Genomic DNA, 27,753 nt, shown 5'->3' with positions numbered 1-27,753 from the left:
ATTGATTCTGATATAATGTAAGAACTGATTTCCTTTGTGTACGCTTGCAGAATGTGTTATGTTTTATTTCAAGCTGTTAAATAATATAGTTAGACAAATGTCCAATTATTGGATCTTTCTTGTTGACTTGTTTAATTTTGTGAGTTAAGAGTTCCAGTCAATCCACAATGTGCAGTGCCTAGCCTTCATCTACACTAAAGCCAAGCCTGTGTATGGGAAAAAAATATCGTTCGACTCCTATAGGCCAGACACATCAAAGCATGCAATACATTGCAGATAGTAGTCTCCGGCAAGTCGAAAGAGAAAGTAAACCAGGTTTTACCCCGTACCCTACCCGGGAACCAAAGACACTTAAAGATTCCTTCCTCCTTGTAGAAATTGTAGAAATATGGCACCCAATTGTAGCAATGCTAAGTACAGTATACTATGACGGTTGAACCTTTCTTAACGAATTTCAATGACACCGAAAATAGAATCAAAATAATCATTAGTTCCATGCTAGCACTTAATTTGGGTTATCAGGTTCAGCCTAACTGTACTTTCATTCAGCTACTACTTGTATGAGACTTGGCAATGATAAATTGCAAGAAATCACCAAACATAAGAAAAATATTGTGAATTAATATTACTGTGATTAAGAATTTATTCAAATGAAGTGATAACTTCATTGTTAGATCGTACCGGTATATGCACATAAAACTATGGCAAAAAACACATCTAACAATCCACGCAATCCGCAATCGATCAAGTCGATCATGACGACGACCTTAAGGCATGTCTCTGTAACCGAAGGTAGAGCATAAAACACGGTTCAGGACTCGTCAGCAGACACCGGCCCGGAAAAAAATTTCAAAACGTGTATTGTCGGTACCTAGCACGATTTCAGCGTTTTTCGGGAATTCCCTGAAATTTCGGCGTTTTTCGGAAATTCCCTGAAATTTCAGCGTTTTTATTTCAGCTTTTCAGTGTTTCAGCTTTTTCAGCGAAGTTCAGGAACCGGGGATTCGTGAGAATATCCCAACAATAATTTTAACCAAAGATGTCATATTCTTACTTAAGTGAGTATATTGTAACCGGCTGGGGTTTCGGCAGGCTGGCTGGGGAACTAGCATTCACAACAGCGGTACAGGGTTTCATCCATCAGGAACAATAAAGCGGTTGAACCTTATATGTACAACCTTCATTGTATCACAATCCAATCACGGAATGCGTTTTATAACTTCTAGACTTGATTACTGCAATAGTCTGTTACTTGGTACAAGTCAGTACAATAAAAAAGTTGCAGCTTATCCAAAACTCCGCTGCCCGACTTGTCACAAGATCAAAAAAGGTTGATTCGATTACTCCAATACTTGCTGAGCTACACTGGCTTCCAGTCGCTAAACGCATTGATTTCAAAGTTCTGCTCATGGTTTTCAAAGTATTGAATGATTTGGCACTAAGTTACATTTGTGATCTAATCACATTATATACTCCTACCAGATCCTTACGATCCACTAATACAATTTTACTGAATTTTGTCTCATTTAATACCCTATTTTACGGCCACCGCGCCTTTGCCTCAGCAGCTCCAATCTTATGGAATGCTTTACCTTTTAGAATAACATCCTGCAGCGATGTAGTTACTTTTAAAACTGAGCTGAAAACTTTTCTTTTTAGGCAATATTTTAATTGACTGTTCTTAATTGTTTTTAGAACCTTTTATATTTGTAAACCGCGCTGAAATGTATACGGAGCGCGGTATATAAGAAATAAATATTATTATTATATTATTGTTATTATTATATTGATAATTATTAAGTATTTCATGAGGTAAGATAAATAAACTATCATGAAAATTTCGATATGAAATTCTAGGTATCTACGATTATGAATTGTTTGACTTATATCAGGGTGACAATATTTTTCACTCAACATTTTGGCTATTAACTAGTAGCCATCATCAGGCGATCGAATGTAGGTAACAATTTCTCGGTAAATATGTCCCCTGAAAAAAATATAACAAACTTCACTTCAAAATAACACCAGCGAACAAACTTGGTAATTGTGTGAATTGCACACTAACCATAAAAGGGATTCATTGCGAGACTTTAAATGAGATTTATGGGCCTAAAATTGTGGCATTAATTTATTTTGCCTGAGAACATGTTAACACATTACATCATACGTATAACTTAAGATTCCCCCTCCCCCCAAAAAAAATTATTGCCTTTTTATATCGCCGGAGATGCATTTTAGGGCGTTCCGGGTGGTCTAAAAGCATGGTTAAAAAGATACTTTTTAGTATTAACATGCTATAATATGCTATATTTCGATGAAAACAGCAATCAGATGATCCGACAAAATATTCACATACTAAATGGTAATCCAACAAAAACGATTTGCACAACTCTACATGCTGTCCAGAGAAAGAAGAATGTAACGTATATACACGTACGCATTCCACTTCTTGGTCAGTTGCTGCGCCTAAACAAGAATTCAAGAGTTCCGTAATCCGACTAAAAATTAATTTACAACTGATGTCTATACAGACATAATGTTACTTTGCATTGGACAAAATCCGCTTGCGCACTGCTTTCACGACCTCGACGAGACTATGGCTGTCTATGTTTTACAATGGGATTTCTTCTCGGTGCCTTCCTGGGAGCGATTTTTTTCACACCAGGTCCACCATTTTGTTTTAACACGTGAAAGGCTGCACGTGCTTCACCTGTTCTCAACATGTAAACAAATTAACTTATACTAGCCACAGTTTTAAGTCGGTTCCAACGACCAAAAAACACTGATAGATAAATTGCCATCGAGTTCCGTTTTTAAAACCGGAAAAATATCCGGCAGATAAGTAGCCGGACCGTCCATATCCGTTTATCTTATTTCTAGATAATTTTGGATTTACCATCCGTTTTGTAGGGATATGCTGGAAATATAGTAATAACCTGATAAATTGGTTTAATCTTTGATTGTGTTAATTCTGTATAAAACGTGTGGTCCGTTCTTTGGGCATAAGTCCTTTTTATACAGGAAACTTATTCTGTACTTCCAGCAACCACCGAACTGATATCAAGTTTTTTGGGTCCAACAAAAGATAACGTGTTGAATCCAGGGTCTATGTACCGGTATCGTTTCAGCCAACTTAGGACTTTAGTCCTAGCGGGCTTTTGCGTTCACTTTTCGTACGTCGTCCATCCGTTCGTCCTTCCGTCTGTAGACGGAATCCAGTTATTCTGGGAAGTTTTTAAGACACTTCAATGTAATGACTCGATATTTGGGTTGCACATGTATCTACCCAAGAGACAGCTTCAGCCCAAAAATTGGCCCTGTCAGATTCAAGATGGCCGATTGTTGATCATCAAAATCAGCACTATTTACACATTTTCATGGGCTTGCAAGCTTGCAAACCCATATTGCTATAACGCGGATTGATAACTGGCTTGGGGAGTCGATAACTTTCGTTTGAAACTTTCTTGGGCTCTGATATGTACATACATTAAATGCAGGAATAAAATCTAGGTTCCTTTCGTATATTGGCTATATCGGCTGTCCTTTTATGATTTATTTTATCGGTTTTGTTATTTCAGCAGCGCAAGCTAACCTTGGTTCAGCGTGCGTGATCAGCCTTGAAATTGGTATTCATGCGCGGCATAATTCAGTTCGTTCTTTATTGACACAATTAAATTTTCACAATAGAACACTTTCACGTTTTTATAATTCTTTTTAATTTTCCTTTACTTTCATTGCATTAGCGGCCATTTAAAAAATCTTTGTATGAACATTTATACGTTTCAGTGAACTGAATTGAATTGACCGGTTAGACTGGTTCCCTGTCTCTTCAGTGAGCCAGCAGGGTGCTTGATTAGTTACCCGGAGTACACCAAGTAATACACTAGTGAATCAAGTAGGCGGGAGCACTACTCCGGACTCTCCACTGCTACCCCGAGAAAATCAACGGTGTGATAGGTGTACCGCTAGATGGCGTTACTAGCAAAATGGCGGATAAAAAGAACAGATCTGCATAATTAAAAGAGTAAGAATGATCAATGTAATGTGTTTTCATTGATATTTAAAAAAAACTTTACATCGAGAGCACAGGACCGTTGGTCCTCCAGTTTGACAAAATATGATAAGCGTCGGATGATACCAATACCTTGTGCCACTTTCTTCGCAATGTTTTGTATATGGGCTTTCCAATTTAAATTATCATCTATTTGGACTCCTACAAATTTGGTGTTACTTACTTTTTGTAAAGGTATATCTCCGATATATATTCGGAAGTCCTTTTTTGAAATGTGTTTTGTCAAGATTTAATGAAAGTTTATTTGACTTAAACCAGACATCCAAATTTGCAAGTTCAAAATTGACAGTTCTCTCCAAAATTCTGTACTCTTTATGGGAAGCAAAGATATTAGTATCATCCACGAACATTATAGTCTGCAAAATGGCTGACGCATTGGGGCAGTCGTTAATGTACAATATAAAGAGTAGAGGATCCGAAATCGATCCTTGTGGGACTCCACATATTATTTTCATTCTATTGGATGTTTTATCTCCATATTTTACACACTGAAGTCGGTTACAAAGATAATTTTTAAACCAGATATTAGCTGAACCTCTGATGCCATAGTAGTCGAGTTTGCTTAAAAGAATTGCATGAACTATGGTATCAAAATAGTCTCTCCACAATCCAATTTATCAATTAAGCTATCGGTTATTTTCGTTAGGGCATAGGACGTGGAATGTTTTTTCCTAAACCCAAACTGGGAGTCTGAAATTACATCATGAGATTCAAGAATCTCAACGACACGGGAATACATAATTTTTTCTAAAATTTTTTAAAATTTTATCTTTTATAATTGGACAAACCTGAGCAATTTTGAGAGCACTAGGATAAACGCCAGATACCAAACTAAGATTAAAGATGTATACTAAGGGATCAGAGATAAGATGGATGACCTCCTTTGATATTTTCTGACTAACATTATTGACTCCAGAACTTTTCTTTGATTTAAAAAGTTTAACAATATTTTCTGTTTCTAATTTAGTCACAGGAGCAAGGAAAATTGTGTCTTAAACTCTGTTGTTTAGATAACTCTTGAAATCTTTGTTTGTATCTGGCATTTTATCAGCTAGTTTTGGACCGATATTTATTAAAAAAAAGTAATTGAAATTATTAGCTATACCGAGGAGGTCGGTAATGAATTGATCATTACGTCCGAACTTTTCAGGAAAATCTGAATAAATTTCTTTTATGTAATATAGAATTGATTTATCCCCAGGACCCGGTTCCATAGTTGTGGGTTAAATTTTAACCCTAGTGTCAAATTCCTTAACCCCTGTCAAATTTTAACCCTAGGGTCAAATCCGCTCCATAGTTGTCGGTTTGATTTGATCCTAGGGTTAAAATTTGAAAAAAGAGTTAAATTCTAACCCAGGGTCAGACTAGAGTTAAATCCTTAACTCAGAGTTAAAAATGGCTGCTTTCTACTTGATGGCTGGGCGACAAGCTAACGAAAAGTCATATTCCTCGAGGATAGACCGTATTTTAACAGATGATGAATGCTACCACCGATATAGGCTTATTTTAGCAGGCATTGAGCGACTTCACAGTCTGTTATCACACTATCTCGTTGTCAGAGATTCGAAACGTGGTCTACCTTTAACCAAAGAAACAAACTTCTGATAGCATTGCGATTTTACGCAAGTGGATCCTTCTTAGAAGTGATTGCTGATAGTTTTGGGGTGAGCAAATCGACGGTGTCAAGATGTATAAGCGAAGTGACAAATGCTCTATGCTCGTTGAAGAATGATTTTATAAAATTTCCTACGACAAATATTGAAATCGCAAAAACGAAAGCGAACTTATCTGATATCGCAATTTCCTGGTATAATTGGGTGCATCGATGGAACGCACATACGAATACAGGGACCAAATGAGAACGAAGCCGACTATGATAATAGAAGGGGATACCATAGTATCAATGTGCAGGCTGTTTGCAATGCCGATGGTAAGTTTAATATCTATAGTAAGATAGGTAAGCATATACATTTTCACGCCGCGAATTTATTGGTACAAAAAATGATATTTAATTGACTTGCAAATGACAAGATTCGAAATATATACTATAGAAGATTTTGGAATAGTGGTCTGAGCTCAAGCTGAGGGAGGGGGATATTGGTAAGATATTCATACTTTTTAGCTTATGCTTTAAGAATATTCATTTCATTTTCAGGATTACTAACGAATATCGTTGCACAATGGCCAGGAAGTTGTCACGATAGCTTCATCTACAGAGCCTCTTCGCTTGCCAGGTAAAGTATTGAGAAATTAAAAGCCGTGTGGTAAATGTAAAAGCATTATAGGCCTACAACTACAAGGAGTTGAATTTAACTAAAGTGCTTGATGTTGCTTCAGCCGTTGTTGGCATAGCCCCGATTGGTTATTTAAGCCTCATAAACTTCACAAAATTCGATAGGTTACTAAAAAGAAAATGTCTACTCTAAAATGTCTACTCTAACTTCAATATAAAAAATCCATGTATTTTAATCAATTATAATCTTACATTTTAGATACTTGAATGGAACCCCTTACAAAGGTCACTTGCTTGGGGATAGTGGATATGCCTTAACAACACCTCATTACACCATACTTGAATTGTAATGGACTGCAACAACATAACTTTAATAGATCTCATAAACAAACCAGGCCAACTATAGAGAGAACATTTGGATGGCTTAAGAGAAGATTTCACTGTTTACATGGTGAATTAAGATTAGCTACTGCAGAAGCATGCAACGTTATAACAGCATGTGCAGTATTGCATAATTTCGCAATAATGAATAAAGAGGTTTTCAGGGATGAAGATGCAGTGAATTGTGAACTAGTAGTAGATGAAAACCATGTTGCACATGCATCTGATGAACAAGGGCTACATATGAAAACATATGTCACAAACACTTATTTTTAAATAAGATTCGGTTCTACTTTTAATTGGTAAAGAGTGTGTGGAAAAGATGATTGGACAATTTTAATAACTAATGCCATGAGTTATCTGCCATACAATTAATGCAGACATGCAGACTCAAATCATCAAAAAAAATGTGCACGTATTAGAAATTTCAAGTTTTCGGTTTTTCGACACTAATTAGGTAAATGTTAGAGGTTATTGATGATACTAAATTTGGTAACTGGTAAGTAGTATAACCCTGGTAAAATTCCCCCAAATTTGACTTCGTAGCAAAATTCAACAAAATATTTTAATTTCACAAACTTTTCAAATTCTCTGTGGTGACATTATCGCAGTTTGGAAATTTCTATGAAGAAATATAGTATAAAAGTAGTAATGCAATATCTATCTACATATAAGTTCCTAAATCTAATCGTAAAACGTACTATCTATTTTCATTTGGGGTTTTTACTTGACACTTTAAAGGATTGTGGTATGGATATTTGGTCAATATTCTAAAAAAGATATTCGAATTTCGGATTTAGAATCATATCGACGGAAGCATGAACTATTGAGGGAGTTTAGGATTAGTGCTTATTTATCACTTCAACTTTATCAAAAATTTAGAATTAAAAAAAAGATCTTTTCCATAGACTTGAATACAACATTTTTACAACGGGGATAATTTCCACACTTTTTCCCTCAGCGACCGACACCCCAACATCATCCACACAATGCTGCTAATACAAGAGAGAACATGTAACAATTATTTCAAATAATGGAACTTTTGCGGCAATTTATTTGATAACAGAATTAACAAATATATGAAATATATAAAACTTTTGAAAAATGAAGAAAAAAATTCACAATTTTCTACACAATTATTCCTCTTTTTCTAAGTGTTTTATCTTCAATTCTAACAGGCGAATATGCAATGCTGATTCTTTTTCGAAGACGGACAATTCCATTTCAATTTTCTTTGTTTTGGCCTTCACTTGCTCATTAAGGAGATCCTGCTGGGTAAATCTTCTTTTCTTCGCTTTCTTTTCTGGAACGAGAAATGAATTTATGGTCGTGCGTGGTATGGATTGAGTTGACGTTTAATGAAACATCCGACATGTTCAGATTCAATCATCGAGCATACAATAGATTTGTAATACAAAAATAAATCAGATTACATCTAGAATGCGATTATTTTATAACTTTGATCAATACATAATTTGTGACACTTACCGCATGAAATATTTTCGGTCGATTCTTTTAATAGACTGGTTGCCTGTCCCATTCAATATGGGACAGGTTTTGCCCGTCCGCCATTTTCCGCGGATTTTACGGATCCAATCAGATTTCAGTATTTCATCACGTGAACAATATAACATGGCCGCCTACACTGTGTTTCGATTTACGTTCCATGGACCTCTTTAAAGTCATTTTTTTATACCAATGAAGAAAGAAATTCCATTAAAACTGCCAGGTAACGCTTCTGCAGGCACTTGTTTAGCGTGTGGTACCGAAAATATCAGTATTCAATTCAGGATAGCTGCGTGACAGCGCTGTCAAAACCTACCGGTCGTCAATCAGCATTTTGGACTGGTGGATGGAAACAACAATACATACAATACTACTATACCACTACTGACATACTGAACCATGCAGCAGAGGCTACTTGTTTGTTCACTCGAGGCGACTGATTGATTGTTCTTAATGTGACATTGGACATCAGTTGATCCAGTAAAAATAATGACATCAACGAGGTAACTTCACCTACTTACTTCGTAAAAATGTGAACATTATTGAATGAGTGCTATTTCACAATCACTATATTGATTATCTTTTGTAGATTATTGTGTGCGTTTTACTTTTAGTGATGATTTTGTGAGTCACAACTCGTAGGATGTTTTAAGAAATTGAAGTAATGCGTATCAAATTAGCTCGACATGAAAAGAATAGATTGCAATGCATCAAGGTAAGTTTGAAAATGGATTCTGAACCATTAATTGTAAAGTCAATCCAGGTTTGATTGTAAGTGTGATATGTATTTTAATTTCAGTATGATAACATCATGCAGTAATCAAAGAGAATAAAGAATCAGCACTAGCTGTCATGAAATGAGATTCCAAATAACAGGCGGTGAAACTCCTTGATTCTGATAAACTCATCATCATCAGTTACATCAGCAAGCGCCGCTGCGCCAAGATGTTGTGTACTTTATTTCTCCACTGCTCACGATCTGCTAAACTGATAAGGTTAAAAGAGCTGGATTCTGTGAATAACTGCACTAGCGAGCCTTCAATTTGAATTGTGATTGGATTATCTGTCTGGTCGAGACATGGTCTTTGATTCTAAAGACACTATCATTCAAATCAGGGATATCAGGATCGTCCCAATTTGTCGATGAAAAAAAAACTACTGTTCTATGTCATGAAATATGTAGTGCTTATTCTCTTGTCAATTGCTTATTCTCTTGTCAGGGGCTGAACAACATTTTGTACCAGAAGTGAACAATAAATATTGAATTCAGTGAAAAAGAATTGGTCGTGATGAATTCTATAATCGATTTCTAGCAAAGTCAACATTGACATTGTGTGGTCCATGAGGAGAGAGGATATTGCGAATTTCCAGTGTGATCTAAGTATCTTGTCTTGACCAAGTCTCTTAATTTGACGGTCCCAACTTGCTGTCTGTATCAGGAAATCAGTAGGCTGAGGTGGATCTAAATATCTGATCTCACAAAGCACTAAGGAGTTCAGCAATTGTAAACTTTATTCAGAAACTAAAAATAGTCATTTTACAACACTGTATTAAAACATCAATTCACTAAATACATCTCACGAACGGTAGATATAGAAAGGATGTCCCCTGTTCCTTCAGAATGTTCTGTATTCAGTGACGGTCGCGGCAGAGCTCACCTCGCATTAGATTTCGATGCTTGTTAGTTTGTATTCCGAGTACCAGGTAAATTATCAGTGGATTTATCTGATACTTAGCAATTAATGTCTTTCCGTCCATTGTAAAGGGCAATTTTGATATCGCTCGAAGCTAAGCAGATTCGAAGAGACGCCATCTTAACCAGGAAGTAACTTGCTACTTTACATGTTTGACCTTATTTGACATGCATCGAAAATGTAAAATGGAGGATATAGAGACCGGTAACCAGTCTATTCTTTTAAAGAATTGTGCGTACGGTTCCTGAACTTCGCTGAAAAAGCTGAAACGCTGAAATAAAAACGCTGAAATTTCAGGGAATTTCTGCAAAACGCCGAAATTTCAGGGAATTCCCGAAAAACGCTGAAATCGTGCTAGGTACCGACAATACACGTTTTGAAATATTTTCCGGGCCGGTGTCCGCTGCCGAGTCCTGAACCGTGTTTTTGTCTCTACCTTCGGTTACAGAGACATGCATGGACAGTATGTGTGGAGTATACTTCTAGCGGGCCGCAAAAGGGCAAAAGGTAGAAAGTTTCTTTTGTCCAATGTCGTATAGCGCCGCCGCGGTCGAAAATCGAACTAATCTGTCAAGTCGATAATTTTCTAAGTGAGAAGACGCCGCGTTCAGTTCGCGGTACACTGTACGTACAGTTTTTCGATACACTGCTGTTCAACAAATTTGTTTTGAAGTTGAAGTTCACAGCGCGCTATTCAGTTTTCAGAAGTAGAGGGCTTAAATAACATCATTCGTAAGATCTCAGATTGAATATTTTCATCAGATTCAGAGCTCAGTTCATTGTTTAAAATGTGTTATTTCATGTATTAGACAGAGTTACTTCTATTACTCTGACAGGAGTTTTTATGTCATAATTTTTTTACCTCATGTGTAACTTAATTATAGCAGAGTTGATTGTTTAATTATCAATTATTAATTTATAAATAAATTAGTATTATTAATTTAATTATTGGAATGATTATTATTAAGAGATATGACATTGTAAACATATATATATAATGCACAGATATGGATGTTATATATAATCCAAAGATATGGATGTTATAATGATAATGTATTTCTACTCGCATAGAAATGAGACTAAAGTTTTCCTGTTTGGATATTATAAAAGCCTATAAGTCCTTTGCCAAGGATATGAATGGTTTGTGATGATATTATGTTAACTAAATTCATTTGTTGGTTGAACGATTTCAATTAATATCGCAATATTTAGCATTCGTGATGTAATTAATATGATAGAGATATGGCCATTTGTCTATTGTTTATGTTAGCAAAAGATTGCATTTGATATAGAAGGCTTTAAAATGTTTTGATGTATGGTTGAGATTTTCAAAATAAATGTGATGCTTACATGAGATAATTGGAACTAGATGTTTTATTTCATTTTTATCAAGTATCGATGGATGAGAAGTCTTTCGACGATGTGCAGTTAGCCCATTAGAGTTTGCCTTAAAATACCAGTCTAAGCTGAATTTAATTCATACCGCCGTTACAGTACCATAAAATTCACACAAAATCTTTAGCGTCATTGGAATAGGACGTCCCCTGTTTCACATCCGGCAGGTGTGTTGACGGTGGGTAAGTTTAATGAGGTACACCAAATCTATTAAAACGATCGCTATTTTAAAACCAAATCATCCCGAAGAAATTGGGGATTCGAACCTATCGGATATATACTGGTACTCGGCGTCTTTCCACTCAACAAAACATCGTCAATAACATTAGTTCTTATTATTGCTAAGTAGCGGCGCTACCGGTACTGTCGATCGGACATTAGAAACTTTCTACCTTTTGCCCGCAAAAGGTAGAAAGTTTCTAATGTCCGATAAGATAAGATAAGATAAGACATTTATTTCACTCCAACCATAAGAATGGTACGTGGAGGCAAGATTGAATACAAAATATGAAATATGAAAATTTACAAAACATGAACAGAATTATGTACATATATACAAAACAAAATAGGAATTAACACAATTTAAAATCAAACTTCCAGTAATAAAACTATTTACAAACAAAGCAAGTACAGAGATTGAATTATATACAGCAAGATATATCACACGTATATACACAATTCACTGGAGGGATTTGTATAAGCTTAAACCTAACTGGATAAATTTAGCTAGTTGTGGGGTAGGATTCCTTAATATTTCCAAGTTTCTGGACATACTTAAATGGATGGAATTATCACGCAGATCACTTAGCAAAGTGCAGTCATAAATGAAGTGAAGCTCATCTCCTACGATGTTACAGGCAGGGCACAGTCTTTCACTTTGGTCTATATGAGCGTTCGATCGATTATTTACCGGTAATAAATAGGAACCAATTCTGAATTCGAATAAGCTATGCACAAGACTTCCATCAAGTTGAGTTATATATTTTTCAAGCCTTACGTCGTTCTTATATAGTTTGAAATTAACATACTGCTGATCGTCATTCACTTTTTGAAGCATTTCTTGTACGTGTTGGTCACGGAGGACTTGTTTCACGTACTTGGAGAGCGTTTTATAATTTTCCGTGTATTGTTGTAACCATATGTAAGATAAGCCAATGTCGTCAAATATTTCTTTATATACAATAACCAAGGGGACTTGTGTTTTTCGCGTACATACAGATTGAGGGATATACGGAACAGGATTGCATTAAGTTTTGATTCTTTGCCGGTAACAGTTTTAAGCCAAAAGTTTACCATCCTCCGTTTTACCTCGATTCTCATGGGGTACCGCCCAAGTTCAGCTAATACCTGCAGGTTGTGCGAATATTTTGACACTTTCATAATAATTTTGCAAAACGTACAGTGCAGACTCTCTAATAAATCGAGGCTTTCAAAGCCCCATATCTCACAACCATATAACGCAACGGGTGCGACGCACATATCGAATAGTTTCAGCAAAACATCTATCGGGAGCTTCAAGCGTCTGCCTTTTTGTATTACCGAGAACATTGCTCTCATTGCCTTGTCATATAGATATTTTTTTGCTTTGGCGAAGCTGCCATTCCAATTGAACTTAACTCCCAGGTATAGATAGTCCTCAACGATCTCAATCTCATCTGTGCCAAACATAAACTTTGTATCTATCTTGATCCTACATTTACTTCTTGCAAAAATTAAAACTTTAGTTTTATCGATATTAACCGTTAAATCGTTTTCTAAACAATATGCATACAAAGTATCCAGCTGCGACTGCAGTGAATTTTCATCCTCAGCTAAGATAACTGTGTCATCTGCATACAAAATAATAAATAGATTTAACAGGGTGTCAAGATCATGATCGCAGTCCGAATTCAGCTTTTCTTTAAATGAGAGAGTTGGATTACCATTACCCACGAAAAATGCCTCTATATCATTTAAATAGAGTGAAAATAGGATTGGTGATAGATTTTCGCCCTGTCTCAAACCTCTGCCGGCAGTGAAATATTGTGAGGTATTGCCATTATATTTTACGCACGATTTTACAGAGTCGTACATGCTTTTAATAACGTTCAGGAAGTTTCCTGTAATACAATTACTAATTAGTTTCTTCCAAAGAGTTACTCTACAGATTGAATCAAATGCCTTTTTAAAATCTACGAACGCACAGAACAGTCTTCTCCCCTGGCCAAGGTACAGTTCAAGAATGGTTTTAAGAGTGTAGATATGATCAACTGTCGAGTATTTAGATCTGAAACCACCCTGGGCTTCACTTATAATATTGTTTGCATCTAAAAATAGAGTTTGCAGTTTAAATTAAGCGCCATTCTCGCGAGATTATCAACAACCCAGAAGTAAAATCCAAGCCAGTTTACAAGCCCCTGTGTTAGATCGTACCGGTATATGCACATAAAACTATGGCAAAAAACACATCTTACAATCCACGCAATCCGCAATCGATCAAGTCGATCATGACGACGACCTTAAGGCATGTCTCTGTAACCGAAGCTAGAGTATAAAACACGGTTCAGGACTCATCAGCGGACACCGGCCCGGAAAACATTTCAAAACGAGTATTGTCGGTACCTAGCACGATTTCAGCGTTTTTCGGGAATTCCGAATTTCAGCGTTTTTATTTCAGCTTTTCAGTGTTTCAGCTTTTTCAGCGAAGTTCAGGAACCGTTGTGCGTAACCGTATCTTGCAGCACCGTATCTTGCAGCAGGATTTTGTCGGCGAGTACGATTTAATCTGTGTGAAAAAAAATATAATATTTGAGTCCAGCGGGATTCGAGTCCTGCCTGCTCTGCAAAAAGGCGGCGCTCGTGGCACGATGCCAGCCATTGCTGCATGCATTTTAGGGTCTAGCAGTAGACACTGTAAATTTAGGATTATGTATCAATCACAAAGCAGGGGGAATTATAGGCTCGGAATGCTTGGAAGGCCAGACGTGTAGCAGCACCAGTTTTGAACAAAATACCTCTACTTACCTTGAAATTTGACCCAAGAACTCCAAAATCACTAAGGCACATCCACTCCTGAGGGGTAATCACGCTACTTAATATCATTGTCCTGCTATCAACAAGTCTTCCTGGATCTCGTTTACAAGGTTTCACATGAATTACCTGTAGAGACCTTGACCTTGGACCTTGGACCCCAAAATCAATAGGGCACATCCTCACTCTAGGGGTTATCATGCTACGTAATATCACAGTCCTGCGATCTACAGTTCTTCTTGAATCGCGTTCACAAGCAGAGGCGGACGGACGGAAGAACAGAGGCATGCTGAATCTGTGTATATTTAACATATTCCGTCAAGTGGGGTTACTTTGAGCACATTTGATGTGGGGTTACGTTGAACACCCTAAAAATATACAGAAAAAATATGGAGTTACTTTGAACACCCTAAAATATACAGAAAACAATGTATTTTGGAGCCAAAAATCAAAATATGCTTTAATTTCACTATATAGTTAATTGCTAGTTATAATCAATAACACAGTGTTGATCTTCGAACCTTTTAATTTAACATGCATTCAATTCATTCTGTAGAATATTACATCATCAGACCAAAAACATTACTCCGGCTCTTATTTAAGTAAAAGAAAAATTCAGTAGAACTCAACAACAAAGAATTTATGAATTTGTCAATGAACCAACACAAAACACATTGAACAATTTTGAAATAAAGTAAGTAAAAGCTGGTACCGTAATGATGCTGGTACCAATTTAACCTAGAGAAAATGTTATAGCCTACTTCCACTGCTTGGAGTCAACATCAAATTTAAGGTGACCTCTACGTAATTCTAGAGGTTTCTCAATCAAACCAACAATTTTTGTATGATCAACAGTATCGATATCTGGAACAGTAGGCCAGATGAAAGTATTGCTAGTCATTTTATATGGACGGAGAAATTTTACATCAGAGCGACTGATATTACCAGATGAACCACCCTGGGATTGCCCCATTCCTTTCCCAACGAAGTATCTTGTATGGCGGTGAATTCCATCCCATCCTTCAACGCAGCCAGAATCCAAAAAGAAGCAGCACTAGAAACTTCGCTTTCTTCATCAGAGGAATTGGAATCAGCAGAGGAGGAAGTGGAATCATCAGACGTGGTATCTGACTCTGACGTAGATTCCGATGGTTTGGTTATATCTGCCACAGATTTGCTCTTATCACAGCCTCAATGTTTAGCTTTCTTCGTTGCTTCTTCTGTTGGACGAGTTGTCCCACACCCCTCATTTCTTTGAGCATATCAACCACGGCTTCTTATATATGTAAAATGGCTGCTGCTTATCCCCTATAATTGCTTTTGTACCTTTCAATTTCTTGGTATGCTACACGAACGATGTCTCGAACCAACCTGTGAAACTTACACTGTAAAACCAGCCACTTTTTGTTCGATTATATCGACAGTCTTTGGGCCCTCCTTCTGTCCACGTACTCCAGAGGTTCTCTGCCTTATAAACTACATAAGGCGGAAGAATAGCACCCTCTGCACTGATTTGGTACTACTTTTAACCCTTTCTGGATACTTCGTTCCGCGTTTGAATATGCATTTTTTAACACCAGGATCATCTGAGAGGTTTGTTTTGTCATAGTTAAATTTAAATATACAATACAAATCTATTGGAATTGTTTTGACGCGAAAGCTAGTATTATTGTTATTCCTGTCGATCATCATGGTTGCTTTTAAATTATGGAAGTATTTTCTGACTACTTCAGCAGAAACACCAGCTCTTGATGGTTTGATATTTTGGCATGTTCTCAATACAATATGCCCCTGGTTCCGTTTCAGAAATGATCTTGCCCAGTCACTACTGGGTACATTATTACTAAAACGCCTTACAGTTCGACCTATTCCATTCAGGTAACGCTGTGTTAGCATTCGAACATCAAGCACGTCGAAGGGAAAATCCCATTCTTCCACTTAACATGTATATTTGACCAAAATGTTCTCCTCAGCTTCGTTTAGAACTGGCTGCTGACCAGGCGTTTTATTGAATTTTCCGGAGAGCTTGTTATGTAAAGTTCCTAGTGGAATTTTATAGATTTTGTTTTCCTTCCTCAGGCTCATGTTACCAGCTTTAATATGTTCATGTTACCAGCTGAGGCAATGGTATTTTCAAGTCTTCTTGGGTATAGGCAGTTTTGTATGCTCTGCTGCCCCTTTTTCTTGTGTAAGTTCTTGTCATCTGAAAGTATAGAGATTTTTCCCAAATTAATAACCCTTTTAGTACCGGTACTGGCCATATACCCACCTACTGTACTGAGCCAAAAATGCCTATTTTTAGTGATTTTTCTAATCAGATACAAATTTTCAACCAATTTTTATTGATATTTCATCCTACACCATCATTTTCAGCAGCGACTTTTAAAGAAAAAAAATTATGAAAAAATGCATTACGAAAACAATTATAATTTATTGAATCAATCGCCATATCGCCATTTAAAAACTAACAACAGACAATCGCCATTCAAAAACTAAAAACAAAATGATCAACTGAATTTTACAGAATGAATCAATTTCAAGAATGAATTGACTGAGTCTGAATTGAATATCAACTAGTTTGAATAATCAAGTTTTGAGTGATATATTTCGATCCATTGAATATATTTGAAACGACTGTTGTATATAATAGCTAATATACTTAGGAAGTTGTTTTTGTATTTTCCGGTAGATGGCGCATGGGCTAGAGATAGACAGTTTCAATGTCTACAAGTTATCTTCATTACATTGTTTTTTTGTTTATACCATATTATCATACCATATTATTATATGGGGTTACTTTGAACACTGGCTTCATGGGTACTGCCATCTTTGACATTAATTGGGCTTTCATACTGCTCCTCGGCCTTTAAAGAATAATCAAACTGTTTATAAATGATTACATCTAAGACAGACAATTCAGGGAATCCACGATATGAATAAAAAAAGCGTGAGGATGATCTTATGAAGAGGATTTGAGGAGCTACGAAATGGAAATTGTCATTGTAATTAGGTTTCTGCTGCTTTCGCAGAAACCCTATTATACTTGTACTGATTATTATTATTAGGGTTTCTGCTGCTTTCGCAGATTTATCCGAAGATAAACGAAAACTTCACCTTTTTGACCGACAGTTGATTTTGCTGTAATTATTTCGCCTGGATAAATCAAAATACACTAATACATCAAACACCTAATACATTTCAAAATCTGTGTTCAGTAGAATTTCTTTCACTGAAATGAAAATTTATTGGACTAATATTTATGTATTCAAGATCGAATTTGAATTGATCTTGAAACCAGAGCAGAATAGAAAGCATTCAGTAATTTAGAAAATCCAACACCCATTATCAAATTCTATGAAGTCAGTTAAGGTATTTTGCTCGAATCAAGTTGAGGGCACAGTTGCCAAAAATCCAATCCCTCAATGTCCCTGTAATGCCGAGTACGATGGAGTTTAGAAACTGAAACACATTGGGCTGTGTAAGTGATTTAGGTGAGCAATATAATGGCCACGCTGCAACAGACGTAAACAAGTAAGACTGCATTGCTGCGATGCTTTGACAAACTGACTCCTAAGCAAGATGACCTACCAAATCAAATGTAAAATATAGCTGTAAAGCAGCAATAACGGGTTTTCTGACATTTTACATACAAAATATGTGACCTGAAGGGATTAATTGTTTTGGATTCCATCAGTAATTATTTTATAATAATATTGATAATAGTGCTTTATTGGCGATCTACAACTTTACATGTATTCAACAACATGTACACACATATATGTATTGCATATATTCAAATATTTCAATAAAACAGATATCTTTTATCAAATTAACAGCGATATATTCTTATCTCTGTTTAATGTCAACTCATCAGAATAAGATTCAGATCTTGATAGAACAAATCGAGATCTTTAATGATGTGATATTATCAAAATGCTTCACGAATGCATGTTGAAATCAATTAGCATTTATTGAGTACAGGTGGTTTAATTCAGTTTCCAAGCTGGATCACATCAAAAACATGGTATACACGCGTAAGTGCCATATGCCAACGGGTACGATTAGTTCATGCAACTCCCAACGGAACTACGAAAGCGCCAAGCAATTAAGGTACATCAGTACTTTTTACGTGGTAACCCTTGTGGAACCACTTTCCCGGATATGTGTCGCGCTCCTTCAAAATAGTTGCATGTTATAAACTTATGTGCATTATTTTGGTGGAATCATTTTGCGCTTCCTAGTGCGACTTTAAAACCAGTAAAGCAGAAACCCGTTGTCGCTGCTTTGCAGCTATATTTACTACTATTAGGGTTTCTGGTGCTTTCGCAGAAACCCTATTGTAATTGTGTTGATTATTATGAGGATTTCTACTGCTTTCGCAGAAACCCTATTGTAATTGTACTGATTGTTATTAGGGTTTTCTGTTTCTTCACTAAAAACCCTATTGATATTCGCATGATTATTAGGGTTTTCTGTTTCTTCTGTAACCTTTTACGCGTTACGCGTTTTGCCTAGTGTGAATGTACATGTATCTGTTTAATTGTTGAAACAAGTCCTTCATAAAAGACACTAAGGTGATATCTAAAATATATATCTATGTTAATATATGTATGGTGAGTTCATGTTTTCTGGCCGATCACTGAAGTTATACCGATGAATCCTCTTCTGTTACGTATGTCTCCTCCCTCTTACGAATGAATCCTCTCCTTTTTACGGAAAAAAAGAGATGTATCTCATCTCCGGCAATGAAAATCGGTTTTGTAAACAATTGGGTAAGGTAAATGCTTTAGGCAATATAGGCGACGTTACAAGAGTCCTCCTGCGTCCGCATAACTAAGGTGAGTATAGTTAAGAAGGGGTAGTTGTACATCCACAGGAAAAAGATAGTGCCCAACATTCCGAAGACTGGAGTGGCTTTAAAGAAATGCAAAAATCCCCGACTTCACTCAGGTGTGCGGCTCCCGGCCCCATGGCTTAAAAAAAGATTAGAAAAGTAACAACACACAGCATCACGCTGTTGTGGTACGGAGTTCTTCTTATAGTTGGTGTGTGACTCCTTTCACTAATGATATTGACCTGCTTGTCTATTTGTCCTCAGCCGAATACCCGAAGGACCTGTCTATGTGTGTCATATCTGTGAACAACTGTTTTATAGGCATAGTGTAAATGACATTGCATCAATTCATTCCCACCATACATTTTTCCAATGCACTTCAGTTGAGAATTCACTTAATGAGTCAAATTGGGTGTGTAAAACATGTCAGCGATACATCAAAAAGGAACAGATTCCTCCATGTTCAGTTTATAATAAAATGACATTTCCATCAAAACCTGTTGAATTAGAACTTTATCCTCTAGACGAACGGTTAATTTGTCCGCGAATACCATTCATGCAAATTGCTCAGTTACGAGGTGGACAACTGTAACCGGCTGGTTGTTGTATCGCAGGTTGGCTAAGGAACTAGCAATTACACCAGCGGGACAGGATTCTATCCATCAGGAACAACAAGGCAGTTAAACCTAACGTGTACAATCTTTATTGCATCCCGGAATGTGAATGATTATCATAACTTTACGTAGTCTTTATATACAGAATCATGAGTATGATGTGAGAACTAGGTGTCAGACAAGTTGTAGACATCAAGACTCCCAAACTAACACATAGTGACGTGTTTGAGAGACACAAATTAATTATTGATTTAATTACTACAAAAACATATTGAGTAATGTGACATGTTGATTATGTCAATATTGATACATGTACTATTGTAATAGGGGTTTAGTTGTTTCATACCAAAGGTCGAAGGGTCGAGTGAGTAAGAAATAAAAAATAAATTCTCGCACACTCGAATTTATTTTTTATTTTTTACTCACTCGCCCCTTCAACCTTTGATATGAAACAACTAAACCCCTATTACTCTTAAAATATTCATATATATGAATAAAATATAAATGAATAACTTCTAAAATCAATTTTAATAAAAAATTTAGTATTAAAATGGAAGCAAATAAGTACTACTGTCCAACATGTAATATCAATATAGATAAATCCCAAAAATCAAGACACAATAAAACTAAAACACATTTAGAGAATAAATTGAAACTAGAATATAAAGATGATATATTAGAAACTAAATTAGAAGAATTAAAGAATGAAAACGAAACATACAAATGTGATACATGTTATCAATCATTCAGTGATAAAAGATATTATAATGAACATTTAAAATCTAAAAGTCATATTAGAAATATAGGTGAAGATTATTTTAATAAAGATAATATATTTACAAGTATGTTCGGGCGTTGTACATAATTTGATTTCTATATAAAGATACGTTGCCTTTATTATTGATTTTCTCAGTTAATAGAAACGTTTAATCATATTGCGCGACTCCTCGTGTAACAGCTGGTATTACAAAATAATTGAATAAATCTAAATTCACAGCTGTCACAGCTGTTACTATGACGCCGAGACATATGAGACATAATATTGCAAACGCGTAGAACATTCTAGAAGGTGTACTAACTAAGAACTAGATGACGTGGCATTATCGACGACGTGTTCATTTCGAAATCGCACCGGAACTGAATAGACGCTGTAACAAAACGCTTAGGATATTCTCTCTCGAAACGCAATTAGGAGTTTATAGTTTACAATTCTAAATCTAAATGTAAGTACTGTTTTTTGTAGTTATTGGGGCTATTAAATATGAAACCTTTAGGTATATCTTTTAGATAGTTAGAGTTACCGCTGATATCTTTTAGATTAATAAAACGTCATACACATCAAAAAGCGATGGAGAAACTCAAGATACTCTTTCTGACTGAGGAATCAACAGCAATGGATATCGAACCAATAGAAACTGGCGTAGAACCACAAGAATCACCAAAAGATCGACGAAGAAACTATATAAGAATTTCAAAAACATTAAGACTCCAATGATTAAGTTTAACATTTGTTGATGTAGTTAAATATTTACCGGCAATTGAAAATTGAAAGAATGTTTGTAATTATAGATTTTATATATAGAAATCAAATGGTGTATTGGAAGAAACGACTGAACAACTAGTATAATGGATTGTGTAAATCTGATTGGTGAATTTTTATGTTCAGTCGTTTCAATTATGATTAACGCATGCGCATTAAGCAAAAGTGCGCCTGTATGCGCGGTTTTGCCTAGTGCGCATGCGTTTTGATATCAAGGAATTGAAACGACTTATCAAAAGCAACGAGGAATGAAAAAGGATGTCGTTGGTCGAAGAAATGGAAGAGGGTTCTAAAATATTAACCAATTTAGTAAAAAAATATGTATAATAAATGGAGCCAGAACAACCACAAAGTATTAATATTACAAATAACACTGGTGTTATAAATATATACTACAAGAAGTGTTCTAAGTGTGAATTAGATAAATTAGCTTTAACAGAATTTAGTAAGCGTAAGATTAGCAAAGATGGTTTTCAATATTGCTGTAAAACTTGTACTAAACTATATACCAAACAATATCGAGAAGATAATATAGAACATTATAATTATTATATGGCAGAATATATGAGAGGAAAATATCAAACAGATCTTAATTTTAGATTGAAACAATGTTTAAGATCTAGATTAACACAATTATTCAACAAAGAAACGCATTCAGAAACACTATCTAATTTATTGGGTTGTTCAGATGAATTTTTCATATCATGGATAATATATCAATTCGACGATGAAATTAATATAGATAATTATGGTGAATACTTTCATATTGATCATGTGTTGCCGATTTCTAAATTTGACATGAGTGATGATCATAATAAGAAGCTAATCTGGAGCTGGAGAAATTTAAGACCTTTAGAAAAGAAGGAAAACACAATTAAATCTAATAAACTAGATTTACAGTTATATTTAGATCAACTGGATAAAGCAAAGACATTTGTTGAATTATGGAATTCAACAAATAATGAAAAATACGTTGAAGCTTAAACGCTTAGAAAACCGGTTACTCTCAAACTATGTCAAACCGCCTATATGTAATTGTATTAGGTTGTTTACAAAAACTTCTGTGCCGCATTTTATGTTCAGTTGAATGGGGTGTACCTCATTTGAATATTGATCGAATGTGCTATTTCAGTTGAAAAGGATTAATCAATTACATTACGAAGGAACATATATTGCTCAGACAGTGTTTAGCTAGTGAATAACTGGCAGTTATAAGCGCGCAGCACATAAGCATAGGAACGCATAGGATATTCTCTCTATAAACACAATTTTAGGAGTTTACAGTTATAAATGTAAGTACTTGTTTTTGTTGTTATTAAGGCGTCGGGAAACGTTAAACATGTAAAACTTACCCTGGTAAGATGCGCCACAAATGACCATGTTTAAGTGTTGTAATTAATATTTTACAACTACAACATCAAGTTAGTTTTATTAGGCCAGCCGTAGGCTGAGCCTATTACTATACAAATGGAGCGAATTTAAATGACATGGTTTCCACACAAAAGGCTCTTTTGCTTGCCAAGTGAGGGCATATTCGAACAAATCACGTATTTAAGCGTAATCCATTCTCGGAATCGTAGCGAGCAGAATTTTGAAATAGGCTTTCATAAAAATGTTTTCTGCATTTTTCACGAAAATAAAATCGGGAAAATTTCAATTTTTATCAGCCAATCAGGAAGTTGTGTCTTCCCTGTGATTGGTTTATCTAAAAATATCAGCAGCTGTTCACGTGAATTATCGTGATTTCATTACTGGCGCTTTTGCGCATGACGTCATGTATCAACACGCGACAATACTTCCGCGTTCGCTACGTGTTCGCTGATTGGCCCATTTACTAGGGAAATTCCACAGAAGCCTAATGTGGTTTGTTACAAGCGCTGTGATTGGCTCGACCCGATTCTGGCACGGCTTTAGCTTAGTGGGTTCGAATCCCTTGACGGGAGAAGATGATGGATCCTATCGATGCTATCAACAAATAAGTTTCCCGGTTGGGCAGCTGCGGATATCTACCGAAAGTGTTGCGGTTCGATATTTCGAGGTTTCTTTGAATTTTGGAGTGATATTGAAATCCGGTAAACACCGGCGGTAGATTGTGGTGAAAACCCATTGCTTGATATTTGTACTACTTAATCAACGAAAAGCGTCGGGGCCGCGCCAGGAGTTTTCGCGATTCAAGTAGCTCAATACCCTACTTCTTCGTGTTCGTCCACCTCCGCAATTTTCACTCCGCCGATCTCTGACACGGCTCTGTCGCCGTCGGCGCTGTGATTGCACTATTCGTACCACCAAAATTTTTTATTTCTATATCAGGGAGGTCTGGAGAATAAAAAAAGTCAAAATTTGGATATCACATAGGCCTGATTTCATCGAATAAGTCGACCATGGTCGTTACGTTTCCGTAATAATTACCACCTATAACCGTCTGAACAATTTTGTCACAACCAACGTTTCGTTTACAGAAATCAGGTGTTCACGTGAACCCGCGGTATCGTCTATTGTTTTACTTCCGGGTTTTATTTTAAGATTTAAAATCGTATTTCAAGATCGATTTCTATGAAATCTTTAGTTGATTTGGTGTTTGGGAGGAATTTTTATTTGCTCTACAGAAAATTCATCCTTGACAATTGCGCAAGGTTCGCAAAAAATTGCTTTTCCCAAATCGAGTGTATGAACTTGATATGCTAATTAGCCATGTGCTCAAATTGCAAATTCAATCAAATTTTATTCTGCCAAAAAAAAATGTTAAATCCAATTCGCTTTCCGAGAGTTAATGGTATGCTGCATGGAACAAAGTTGTTTTGAGATGGGTCTTGAAGCTATTGAGTCGAGAGATAACCATCTAGATAGTTCGTGAGAGTTCCAAAGTTTTGAAGACGCTTCAAGGTAATGTCTTGATATTTGGTTTATACGTGTATCTACCCTAGACACATCTTCAGGCCAAAAACTGGCCCTGTTAGATTCAAGATGGCCGACTGGCAGCCATTGTTGTTCGCCAAAATCAGCACTTTTTACACATTTTTGAAGTTTTCGAGGGAAATTTTGAAGACACTTTTATCAATAACCTTGATCATTCGTATATATTTGTATCCCCCAAGGGCCCATCGGCATGAGAAAAATTGGGTCGATCGGACTCAAGATGGCCGTCCTGTGACCTTTTTTGTTCCCAAAAATGTTAATCTTGGCCTGAATTCTGAGTCCTGTAGCTTTCTAATGGTGTGCCATTTTTCATTGCAATTTGTAATGGGTATTCTTTGGAAAAGGATCTTTTATATCTGAGAGGGTATTTTTGACCAGGCAATTATGACGCAATTGGCGGCCATCTTGGGGTCATCAGTACTCATTCGTAGGTGGAAAAAAAGTTTAGCCACATCATTTTGATACTTAAGCATATTTTGCTACCATAATTAATTGGAAAGTTGTAGCTCATGACATGTTCTATGATTGAGGTGAGTTTCAAGCTCATTGGTTTTTGTTTATGGCCACCAGGGGGCGTTGAACAATACAATAACTTAGTATTTCTATATTACATTCGTACCTATGCATATTTTGCTACCACAATCAATTGGAAAGTTGTAGCTCATGACATGGTCTATGATCTTGGTGAGTTTCAAGCTCATTGGTTTTTGTATATGGCCACCAGGGGCGTTGAATAATACAATAACTTAGTATTTCTATATTACATTCGCTCCTGCTGTCTGTGTTAACACACGATTGTACTATGTAAATGACATTGAGCAGGGAGTGTATATTGATAAATATAACCCACAGATTACATCATTTATAAAAAGCAAATCTGACAGGCTGGCCATTGTGCCCCTTGGGGCTCTTGTTCTACGCTAGATATTTATCTTTTAGATAACAAAATGAAGACCATTGAATCAAGAAAGTGAAGATGGATGGATATTTCAACTCATGATACTGTAGCAGTTTAGCCTTACTGTATAGGCTTTCAATGCATTACGTTTGCCGGAATTTCAATTGCGTCATTAAGCTGTTGTTAATGACACACAGTGACAGATGTTGTATTATACTTTATTGATTCCTGCATTCCACGCATACCTTACCGCGCATGAAATGCGCGGCTTGGAATGTGGAAATCGATAATGATTGTAGAATAAAATATATGTGTTTATGAAATAGTATTTCCACTAGTCGTTTCTTTGAATTTATTTTCAGTTTTAGGATTTATTATCGAGAATCCGAAATGACTTATCTGGACAGTTATAATTACTGCTCCTAATAGATAGACAATAGTAGTGAGATATTAAATCCTAATCTTAATAAAATATAATAAAAAAAACAATAACTTCAACTAGCTAGTGAATTCTATTATATTTTTAATATTTTCTTTTCAAAAAGAGAATACTTTATATATTGAATAGATTCAAATAGAAATTCTTTAAATTCAAATAGCTAGTATCAGTAGTCAATACTAGAATTCTTTAACTTTAACTATCTAGTATCATTTTATAATACTTATAATATTTTTCTTATTAAATTTCTCTAATATAAATGTCAAAGAAATCGAGTAAGAATAGTATTGATATTGAAAAAACATAAGATGATTTGGGTATTAGTGATAATAAAAAAACAGTTGTTTCTAATTCTATTCAAGTTAATAACAATATTGATTATGAATACTACTTAAATTGTAAGCATCATCTTGAATTATTAATTGCTGGCGGGAAATCTAAGGATTTCTTGGGAAAAATAATAACTTTTCAAGAATTAGATGCTATGAAACCCGATAAAGTAATAAAATATTTTAAGATTTATGAAGAAGCTAGATTAGCTAGAATAAATTATTCTATTTCAGATGGTATTGTCAAATGTTATTCTAAGTTATGTAACCAGTTAATATCAATTGATGATGAAAATAAATTATATAGTGATTTGAAAAATGACTACTTAGTTATGACTGAATTACAAAAATGGGTTGGTTATGCTTCATTTCAATTAGGATCGGTTATGACATTAATTTCTACTAGCGTCATAACATTTTCGAACATCAAGCCTATGGAATATAAATCAGGTAAGAACGAAACAGATGTACTACAACCAAACGGCGAAACAGAAAATGAATCAGAACAAAAATTAACTAAAATAAATGAGTGATGGCGTTAAGAAAAAGGTTAGATCCGAGAAACAAATTATATGGGCAAGAGAATTAGGTAAAAGATCTGCAGAATTAAAAAAAGCTAAGAAAAAGAAATTAACTGATATAAATGAATCACAGACTTTATCTGATATTGATTCAAATAATAATCCATCTAATTCTTCTAATGCTGGAAGTAATTATAAATTATATATTACGATTGGATTAGTAACAGTCATTATATCATCCGGTGTAATATATAAATCAAAATTATTATTATATTCTCTGGTGTAACATATAAATATAAGTATAAATCTGATGATAAAGATGATTCCAATGATAATAAACCTATCATACCAGAAAATAAGTCAAATCATAAAGTCATTGAAACTAAATCTAAATTATTATTAATGGATTAAAATAAGATGAAAAAAGAACAATATTTAAGAGAGTTATATTACCCAGAAAGTGAAGTATCATATTCTAACGTTTCAGAATTATGGAATAAAATTAAATCTGATAATGAAAATGGTGATATAAAATATAGTGAATTGAAATCATGGTTACAAAATCAACCAACATATCAAATCCATTAGAAAATGGATAAAACTTATTTAACAAGAAAAGTTATGGTTTCATATATCGATAAACAATGGCAAGCTGATTTAATTGACATGAAGAACTTAGAGGAATACAACAAAGGATATTTCTGGATACTGAATGTTATAGACATATTCAGTAGATACGCATGGTCAATTCCAATCAAAAATACAACTGGTATAGAAGTTACAAATGCTTTTAAATCTATATTTAAAGAAGCTATTCCAGATAAGATACAATTTGATGAAGGTAAGGAATTTTATAACAAACATTTTTAAAAACTATTATCTGATAACGAGGAAGATTATTTTTCAACACATTCAGATAAAAAAGCATCTATTATAGAAAGATTTAATAAAACATTGAAAACTAGAATGTGGAAATATTTTACTGCTAATGAAACATATAAATATATCGATGTGTTAGATGATTTAGTGAAAGGTTATAATAATTCTAAACATCGTTCTATAAATATGAAACCTATACAAGCTAGAAAAGAAGATAATTCGGAAATAGTTTGGAATAATTTATATGGAGCGTTTGTTACACATGATTTCGGAGAACCTAAATTTAAAATTAGGCAACATGTCAGAATATCTAAATATAGAAAAACCTTTTATAAAGGTTATACCCTAAATTTTACTGAAGAAATATTCAAGATTAAAAAGATAATATTAACTAAACCATTTGTTTATGAACTAGAAGATGTAAAAGATGAAGAAATATTAGGTTATTTCTATGAACAAGAATTATCACTTGTACCAAATCCAGATGAAATAG

The 27,753-nt window shown here is 35.1% G+C and overlaps 1 long non-coding RNA gene across 1 annotated transcript; it reads left to right on the top strand.

Annotated features, from left to right (window-relative positions):
• The first annotated feature begins 7,865 nt into the window (after positions 1 to 7,865).
• LOC141904681 (uncharacterized) lies at positions 7,866 to 9,458 on the top strand. Its single transcript, XR_012619177.1, has 4 exons — positions 7,866 to 7,961; positions 8,477 to 8,695; positions 8,807 to 8,907; positions 8,992 to 9,458. It is a non-coding gene; the product is annotated as an uncharacterized LOC141904681 (long non-coding RNA).
• Positions 9,459 to 27,753: the final 18,295 nt, after the last annotated feature.

This window comes from Tubulanus polymorphus, chromosome 4 (genome assembly GCF_964204645.1).
Source record: "Tubulanus polymorphus chromosome 4, tnTubPoly1.2, whole genome shotgun sequence".
Taxonomy (NCBI): Eukaryota; Metazoa; Nemertea; class Palaeonemertea; order Tubulaniformes; family Tubulanidae; genus Tubulanus; species Tubulanus polymorphus.
Note: the sequence above shows the minus strand (reverse complement) of the source record. Positions and strands in the feature narration are given on the sequence as shown.